This window comes from Arvicola amphibius, chromosome 5 (assembly GCF_903992535.2).
Source record: "Arvicola amphibius chromosome 5, mArvAmp1.2, whole genome shotgun sequence".
Lineage (NCBI taxonomy): Eukaryota > Metazoa > Chordata > Mammalia > Rodentia > Cricetidae > Arvicola > Arvicola amphibius.
This window is the reverse complement of record NC_052051.1, coordinates 159575528-159585548: the sequence shown is the minus strand read 5'-3', so window position 1 is coordinate 159585548 and position 10021 is coordinate 159575528. Positions and strand designations below refer to the sequence as shown.

Below are 10021 nucleotides of genomic sequence, written 5' to 3'. Positions count from 1 at the left end.
CTTTAATTAGATACTGGCCAGGTGAATTGGCTTTGACCAGGTACATCCCTGGGTTTCCAGAAGATGGCCCCAATCAAGTTTTGCAGCGGCTTGTATTTCCCATCAGGTCCAATCAGGGGCAAGCGTGCATTCAGATGTACCTGCAGCCTACATCCAGCAGGGGCAAGCATATATCCTGAGTTTTCCTGCTGTGAACCTCCTGCTCACACGAGACCAAGCACATCTGGTGCAGGTGGATCAAATAAACTTGTTTAGCTGTGTGAAAACTCAAGGCTTGTTACCTCCCATAAACAATAGCCTCCAGAATTTTAGGAACTGTCTGTCCCTGTACAAAGGGGCTTTCAGATCAGAGACATTTTTGTTTCATGGATCTCTAAGGCATAACCATTAAAAGTTAAAATTTAACACTGGCCAAAGGGAAGATGGGTCTTTGTGACTGAGAAAGTCATGGATATAAATTTGTCAGTTGTACAATTTCACTGAGTTCTCTCCAGGAAAGCCATAGGGTATCCTGGGTGAGACCTGAAGCTGGTGACTGCACAGATGGGTAACAACATGGAGGGGCTGATCTGATGCCCTCTGGCATGTTTCTGTGGTGCATCTCAGACAGGTATGAACACCTGCTGTGTGACTCCATGGCAGGGAAGGCAGTGATCGCCACCGGGAAACATCTAAATGTGAGGAGGGAGTGCATCTCTGCAGTATGCTGGCAGCAAGATCTGTGAGAGGCAGCGTAGAGGCCAGTGTGGGTAGGATGGTACATGACAGGGTTTACAACCCTCATTTCTGGTGTTATAAGGTTACAGGCAGTGACCTTGGAAGAGTTCACACTCAATTTAATTTTTATGGTCTCGTGGAATGGGAATTGTTTTCTGCCAGTCAATAAAGCAGTGGGCACCCTGCCGTATAATGGATGTGAACAGACCATTCCTGTTTGCTATAGCCCCTTGACTGCAGGGCACTCTTATTAGTGAAGATTCTGGAGCTACAGGAATTTTATCAGCCCCAGGGTGAGTTCCTTATCCACGTCAGCATTCCTGTTACTACATAGAAAGGGTCTGGCTACTTCAAAAAGAAGGAAAGTTCCAAGTCCTTGAAGTTAAAAATGCACCCTCAAGGAAAAGAGGCATCCGAGTGTTCATGAAAGAAGCACCGTGGCAAGCAAGCCAAGTGATCAAAACTCCCAGAAAACAGCAACAGGAAAGTAGTTGTTAAAAGAAATATTAACGAAATGTGCTGCATTGCCAGGGAGAAGTGAATGCTTACAGCAAAATCATTATTAGTTAAGGGATAGAAAAATGATCAATCCTTTTTTTCCTATGTGCTATGAAAAAGCAAAAACAAAACCAACAAAAACAAAACCACCAAAAATCCTGCGTTTCCTCAATTCTCAGTTTTGCCGAAGCTGAGCAGACACCCAACATGAAAAAGCGGTATATAGATGGAAGCAGAACTTGGTCTCGTTCAACCACAGAATTGCCTCATTAGACCAGTGTGCTATTGATTTCGAATTCTTCATGAGGGCCAACTAATTGCATAGATGCTTACACTAGAAACAATGAAAAGTGACTGTATCAGGGCCGGACAACAAGGAAGTAGAAAACTGAAGAAGAATTGCTTCCTGGAAGCAGAAGGATCAGAAGTCCAAGGTAGCCTGGGATTTAAGCAGGACTAGTTTGAGATAGTTTTTTTTTTTAAGTATGGTAATGGGTACAGTGTATGTGTGTGTTTGTGTTCATCTATGTGTGTGTCTCTCTGTATATCTGTCTGTGTGTCTGTGTCTCTGTGAGTATGAATCTGTGTCTATGTGTTTCTCTGTATGTGTGAGTGTATCTGTATGTCTGTATCTGCGTGCATCTGTGTTTGTGTGTTTCTGTCTCTGTGTGTTCTCTGTGTGTGGTATGTGTTCTCTGTGTGTATGTATGTGGTTTCTGTGTCTGTTTCTCTCTGTGTGCATGTGTGTGTGTCTGTATTTGTGTGTCTTTGTGTGGTCTCTGTGTCTGTTTCTCTCTGTAAGTATGTGTGAGCATGTGTCTCTGTGAATCTGTGTTTTTCTCTTTTGTATCTCTCTCGGTCTGTCTCTGTGTGTCATTGTGTCTGTGTGTCTTGGTATGTGAGGAGAAGGTCTACTCATTTTATATGACTGCATTCTAGTTAGTCTCTAACTAGTGATTTTGTCTTAGTGAACACTTCTACCTTTTATGTTGCTTTATAGTTGAGACCACACACATAATTTAATTGCTTCTGGGGAATAGGCTGCTAAATGTCTCATGGAACTGACAAGAAAACCAGCAATTAGTTCCCCTCCATACAATCACATCTCTTTTCCTCCAACCATCTTCCTTCATCTGCTCCGAGATCCCCTTCAGTTTGTCCAACTCTTTGCTCTTTTGGAAGCCTTCATCTTCTACAATGCTAAAAGGTGCATATTATTTGTTTTGTCCTAGGATACAAGACTCCTTTGCTTCATTCATAAATATATTTTATGCACCTGACACTTAGTGCATATTTAATTGAATGAAGAAAAAGCTAAATGAGGAAAAAAAGAGACTTCTGTTAAAAGATAAAATAGAGGCTTCATGATCCTGAAATAAGACAGAAAATGGAGCTAACCCCTGCCCCAGTACTTTACACATTGCTGCAAAACTGAGAGGCATGTCTTTGAAGAACGACTTCAACAGTGAACCCACAGACCGGGCACATACTGCATGACTGCCACAGTTGGTGAGAAAGGCCGAGTTTTTGGTCTTTGATTCTAAACACACACATACATACACACACACTCACTCACACACACATATACACTTCAGGATTTAACTGTATAAATAGAGAGCGTCATTTTTTGCCTGCCCGACAAAATATTTTTAATTGTTATTACTCTGAGATTCCTGGTAATGCCTTCATGACTTCTATGTGATCTTTTGAAGAAGAAGCTAGGAAACTATGAAACTCGAAGCTTTCTTTCTTTAAACACAGAGCATTATTACAAGTTTGTCTTTACATTGATGGTATAAATATACTAGAATTTTTCATTAAGTCAAATTTATTTTTTACTTAAATGCCTTTCTCCTTAGGTAATGTGCTCCAAAGAGCCAGTTCATACACTAGGGATAAATACTGTTTCCATTGCTAATGGTGCCCACAACTGCCCATGACACATAACTGTCAGCCTCATTCAGAGGCCCTACTTCTGTCTTATGCTGTTTCCTCGGTTGTCAATCCAGGGTCAGTGAGCTCCCATTAGCTTGAGTCAGCTATTTCTGTGAGTATCCCCATCATGGTCTTGACCCCTTTGCTCATACAGTCACTCCTCCCTCCCTAAGACTGGACTCCAGAAGTTTGGACCAGTTTTTAGCTATGGATCTGTGCACCTGCTTCTATCAGTTACTGTATGAAGGTTCAGTGATGACAAGGTAGTCATTAATCTGGTTAGTTTTGGTGCTGTTTCCAACATTGCTTAGATTTTTTAGCTGGGGTTATCCTTGTGGTTTCCTGGGAGTTTCCTTAGTGACTTTTTTTTTTTTTTGCTAATGCCTCAATGGCTCCCTCTTTCAAGGTATCTTTTTTTTTCTTGCTCTCCCTCTTTGTCCTTTACCCAACTCTTCCTAATCCATCATGTTCTCCCTGCTTCCTTTTTTTCTCCCCACTTCCCTACCAACCTCCCCTTTCCCCCACGCTGTCAATTTACAATTTACTAAGGAGATCTTGTAAATAGCTCCTCAGCTGGGGGATTGGGATTCATGAGACCCTCCCCCTCAATGCTAAAAGTTGACCACGTTGATTTTGTGTAGGTTTGTGCAGGGAACCACAGCTGCTATGAGTTCATGAGTGACATGGTCTTATCTTATTTTGCTCTCACCGCCCCCAATCTCTGGCTCTTTTTCTTTCTGCAATGGTCCCTGAGTTATGGGGAAGGAATGTGATGTAAATGTCCCATTTATGGCTGAGCAATTTACAGCTATTTATTCTTTGCACTTGGACTAGTTGTGAGGTATGTATCTCATTATTAGTGAATTAAGGGCACTTAATATATTTAAGGTTGTTAAAAAGTAGCTTACCACTTTTTTTGGTTGTTTTTCTGTTGGTTCAACCACTATTTGTTTTGTACTTTTTCCTTGATTGGACATAGGTGTTGGCTAGTTTCAAGGACTATACATGACAGATTCTATCTTAGTTTTCCTTATTCCATCTATTTCTTCTGTGAAACTTCCTTTAATTTGTGCTTGCCGAGTCCTGTGATTCTTCCCCCAGTTTCAGCTTCTCTTTTCTCTGTTCCTTCAAGTTCTACTACGTCTTCCAAGCTCTTCTGAAAATGTGGTCTTTAACCTTTTGCTTTTTTTCTTGCTTATCCCATGGCAAGATCCTGCTCTTCAGGGCCAGATTTCCTAAGTGAGAGACACCTATTGCCACACTAATGAATGTTGACTACGGAGACACTTTGAACACATCTCCACCTCACCGAAATATCATGAAGCTCCTGAGTGTTAAGTACAGAAAGATATGTTGAACATACTTACATTTCATTTATGTTGACTGTAGGTGCTAATATTTTCTTCCTCATCTCCCTCTCAACTTCCAGCGTTGTGACAGGTGTTGTAGCGATCATTGGACAGCTGGGCCATCTCCTCAGCTGTATTTTATCCTTGCATATCACCTCTGCCTAGCCTCTCAGCCTTCACAGCTACCTATACAGACCTAGTACTTTTCAGTTTCCCCTGAAACCTATTTGTCTGAGTTGTCAAGTTTTACAGTTTTAATATTCTGACCCTTAATTGAGTAACTTCTTTAGTATACACAACTATTGTTATTTATTTTCCAGTAATATGTTTGTTACCTCGAAACAGTGTCATCTTAAATTTCAAAATACATTGTTATGAACAATTTTAAAGATGTGAACAATTAAGAAAATAGTATGGTCAATGTTTCAATCAAGTGTACTCTTCAAATGGGACCAACATTACAAATCCAATGTTTACAACTGTCTTTTGTGTATTCATCCCGCCACATAACATATATTTATAAACATTGGTTTTTCTAGTGCATATTTTTTACCTAATTATGATGTAAATACTTATTTTTACTTCCATATGTATGTGTGTATATACATGAAACCCTGTGGTTGAGTAATTTCTTGAATGGAATTATAGTGAATGGCTATCACTATATTTTCTCCATGAACACAGTCTGCAAAATATGTGAAAATGCTGAAACCATAATGATAGAGACCCAGTTAGAGAAAAGTTGGTCTCCTCTGGTGACTCCTAATCTTGACTGCACACTGGGGTCACCTGGGAGCTGTGAAAGCAGTTGAAGCCTGGGTCTCAGCTTCTTAGCTTCTGGTTTAATTGTTCTGGCATGAGTCCAGGGTGTGAGGCACTTTAAATGCTCCCTTGTGATTCTAATGTACAACTAAGATTAAAAACTGCTGTTCTACAAAACGGCTAAAGCAAAGATTAAGGATCATCGATATTAAAATGCAAGCTATAATTAGAAGCAGTCCCTGGGAGAATGGTTTCTATTCCCTAAAGGCTTTGATATTCACACAACTCCTTTTAGTGTGAAGTCATCTTAGAAAATAAACAACCAAACAAAGCACCCCAGTATGATGAGTGTTTTCCAAAGGTTTTGCCATCAGTTTGTAATGGAGTGCGAATTTAGCTGCAGGTTTGAAACTCCAGTTGGGTCTTTTCTACTTAGATGGTTTCAGTCATAAACATAGGAGATGGCCACACCTTTCTCAAACTATAACCTGAGAGGTTCTAGTTGGGGAGGAAGAAGAAAGAAGGAGGTGGCTTATCTCTTAAAGCCAAATGTCACTGCATCCATGATAAGGAAGTAAAACATAAGAAAACAGAAAGAAGAATTAAGATGGAAATAGGAAGAGGTTGGCATGGCCATTGTATTGCTACAAGGTTCCATGCATACATAGCACTGATCTTGGATTATATGCTGAGATCATATAGAAGCCTGTGTTCTGTTGGTCTATGCCAGGATTAGGCCCTGTTGTCTTTTTTCTATGTTGGACTAGGGTAAGGTAACTATCAGATAAACTGACTCCATGTTAAGTGGATTCTCAGGTATGACTTGCATCAGTTTCTGCCCATGGAAGTCAATGGTTCCCTAGTAGGATAGCCTTCTGAAAGGCTGGGTATTTATAGCCTTGTCTTCAGATGAAGAAGAAAGACAAGTTAAAATTCAGCCACAGAACTTTTTGAGAGGCTGGGAGTTACAGGTAGCAGTTTTTGCATGGACTTTACAACCATGTACAGGGAGAGTGTTTGCATGCTTCTTTTCATGTATGCATTGTGCGCAAATCCTTCTGGAAGTTCTTAAACCCAAGAGAAGTATTTATAGTCATTCCCAAGTGTCTGTAATTGATTTTTGATACAAGGTCTCTCTATGATTGTCTAAGCTGAACTGGAATGTGTTATCCTTCTGGCTCCATCTGTTGAGTGCTAGGATTACAGATTTGCACCACCACATATCTCTACAATGATTTTAAAAACACCGACTCTTTATTTGTAAGAGAATAAGGTAAAACAACAATGTATTGAAGAGATGTAGGTTAACACCTGTACTACATATGTAGATAATTTATTCCAAATCTATTTCACAGATTGAAATATTTTACCTGAAATTTTTTATTGAAATTTGTTCTATTGATAAAGATTGAATTTTCTCCAGATCCACATGGAAGTGTATAAACAAGACCGTGCCTGACACAGCTTGTGAATTCATTGTCAATGATCGTTAAACATTGCTGTTAAATTTTAGTAAACTTTAGCATACCACCTCATATAAAATAGGTTCTCTGAAACCTTGTTATTGAGGAATTGATGATCATTTACGATATCATGAAAGTCACTGATCCTGTAGAATGTGTTAGTTTGTTAGGAGTTCCTGTCAATGAAAAGGATCTCACTTCTCTCCTTCAATTCCCAGTTGTAAGACACAGATGGAGTCTGGCATGGTTGCAGGCATAATTACAAGACCTGATTCAGTTACAGACCAGTGAGGAGAGGCCAAGCTTGACTTCGGTCCAGGCTCGAAGCAATGAACTCCCAGAGAGCTCAGATTCAATTATGTAGGGGAAGCTTCTGCCAGCTCTGCTTCGGTTATTGCACTTTTGAGACTCCTACCTACAATGGAATGCCTGCGGGCTGTTACAGTTGATAAACCAATAGGAGTGTCCTACTGTTGAGGGAGCAGAGATTTACACAGAGACCCACTGTTAGCCACTGGTGCTCCATAGCTAGTACACAGGGCTAGGAGTCATCACCTTAGAAAGACTAGGGCTGGCAGCTGCCTCAGATCCAACTTTTTCTTATTTTAGACTGACTAGGCAGAGGGCTCCTAGACCTGGGTATGCTCTGAGGCTTCAGGTCTGTGGGAAGTCTTTTTGACTTGTAAAATAGCGGAGAGGATGGTTGTTTAAATATCATTCACACAATGGTAATAGATTTGAAAATATAAAGAGGATTACAGCTTTTTGGATTAGCATAGGATTAGGCTGGTTCTTTCTTCAGTACTAAAGACACAAATGTGAAAGGAAAAAAAATGGATACAGTCTTAAGTAAAAATATAGCTAAAATTGAAAGTAAAAACGGATACAATCCTAAGTAAAAATATAGCTAATAATTCTATAGAGGAATTCTCTTAAGGGATTCTGTGTGAGCAGCTTATGGTCATGATTAGTATTAATGTTTCTAAGTTGCCACCAATGGCTACAGGCGACGCCTGTAACAGAAGTCCTGAATCCTGACTGATGTGCAATGTCAAAGTTTGAGAGGTTCATACTCAGAAATGAAACAGTGGCTTGGAAGCATTCCCAGTTATTAACCTTTGAAGAGAAGATTGCTCATCAGCATTTCATTAAACCTCTCCCACTAATGTGGCCTTCTTATTTACTGATCATCTGTCCTTTTGCGATTCACCACAAGCAAAGGTTTAGGGGCATTCTGAGTCTATTCTTTGCTCCACATTAGCACAGAATCTTCATTTCTTGTGAAGACATTAAGAACTACAGACAAGATGGAATCTCAGAGTTGTTTTGATTTACATTTTTCTGATGACTAAGGATGTTGAGCATTTCCTTAAGTGTCTTTCAACCATTTTAGATTCATCTGTTGAGAGTCCCTCTGTTTAGGTCTGTACCACTTTTTTTTTTATTGGATATTTTTTCTTTTGATGGCCAGTTTCTTGGGTTCTTTGTATATTTTGGAGATCAGCCCTCTGTCAACTGTGGGATTGATGAAGATCATTTTCTATTCTGTAGGCTGCCATTCTGTCTTTTTTTCTTTCAAAAAATTTTATTTATTATGTACGCAGTGTTCTGCCTGCACACCAGTAGAGGGCACCAGATCTCATTATAGATGGCTGTGAGCCACCATGAGGTTGCTGGGAATTGAACTCAGGACTTCTGGAAGAGTAGTCAATGCTCTTAACCTGAGCCATCTCTGTAGCTCAGCCACCTGATACTTCTAATACCCAATAAACTGCAGACTCCAGACACATAAGCTTTTGGTTTATTTGCCTTTTGGGGAATTGTCTGCATATTACAGCAGATCAAGTCACCGCGGATCTACTCCTTTGGCTTTTTGCCAGCACCAACTTTGGCCTTCGCAGTCCCCCTGACCTTCTTCATTCTATCCTTGCGTTCCTTTCACTGTTTTTTGAAGGTCTTTTTCTTCTCATAATGGCCATGTCTTGAAGTCTGTGTTTGGGCTCATTCTTCTTTACATAATCAAGAGAATCATAGATCATGCCAAAGTCAGTTGTTTTCCCACCACCAAAATGAGTTCTGAATCCAAGTACAAAGATGACATCTGGTGCGGTTTTGTACATTTTGGCTAACTTCTCCCAAATCTCTGTCTTTGGTACTGTTGCCTTCCCAGGGTGAAGGACATCAATAACCATCTGTTTTCTTTGAAGCAGATGATTGGTCATGAACTTCTTGGTCCGGATCGTTACTCTGTCATTAATGATGACTGCCACACCGAGCTGCAAAGCAGGAAAAGACCATTTTGTCTTGTTGAACATGTCCTTTTTTTTTTTTTTTTTTTTTTTTTTTTTTTTTTTTTTTAACAGAAGCTTCTCAATTTCAGGAGGTCCCATTTATTAATTGTTGTTCTCAGGGTCTGTGCTACTGGTGTTATATTTAAGAAGTGATCTCCTGTGCCCATGCGTTCAAGTGTACTTCCAACTTTCTCCTCTATAAGGTTTAGTATGGTTGGTTTTATGTTGAGGTTTTTGATCCATTTAGAAACAATAAAACTAAGCAAACAAACAAAGACCTACAAAAAAAATGTTGTATGGAACACACAATCTCTACTACTATTAGGACTAGTCTTTGGTTGTAAATGAGGACACAAGGGGACAAAGATTTTGACAACAGACATCCAAGAATCTGAATCTTGAAATATGCAGTAGTCAGGAATTATGTTAGGAATAAGAGAGTGGTGCCATCTAATGGATCATTGTCCTTATAAACTAATGTGTAAGACTTCTGAGTCACATAAACGTAGCCCAAAATTGTGTTGCTACGTGTGCATGGGCTGTGAAATACCTGCACAAATGACTCAACCTCACCAAACTTCAGTTTACTCTTCCCTAAACTGGGAAGAATGGCATAGCATTATTATTAGTATTAATTAATACTATTATGGGAAAACAATAAAATTTCAATAAATATACCTATTTTTCATTATTATAAGAGGCAAAAGGAAGCGTTAGAGGAAGCTGACACCAGTACAATGAAAACATTTACTTCTTTAAATTGTTTTTTATAATTACTGTGTATCTGTGTGCATGATGTGTCACATTGAATATGTATAGGTCAGAGGACAACTTTATGGAGTGTGCTATTTCCCTTCACCTTCATGTGGTTCAGACTCAGGTCACGAGGCTTGTGTGACAAATACCTCTACCTACTGAACCATCTTGTACCAGACATATTTCTTTTATAAGGACTTTTAACAGCTCTTGGTAATTTCAATGTATTTAAAAAGAGAATATTTTTTAA

The 10021-nt window shown here is 39.5% G+C and overlaps 1 pseudogene; it reads right to left on the bottom strand.

The window, feature by feature from the left end:
* Positions 1 to 8581: 8581 nt before the first annotated feature.
* Positions 8582 to 8976, bottom strand: LOC119815103 (annotated as a pseudogene).
* Positions 8977 to 10021: the final 1045 nt, after the last annotated feature.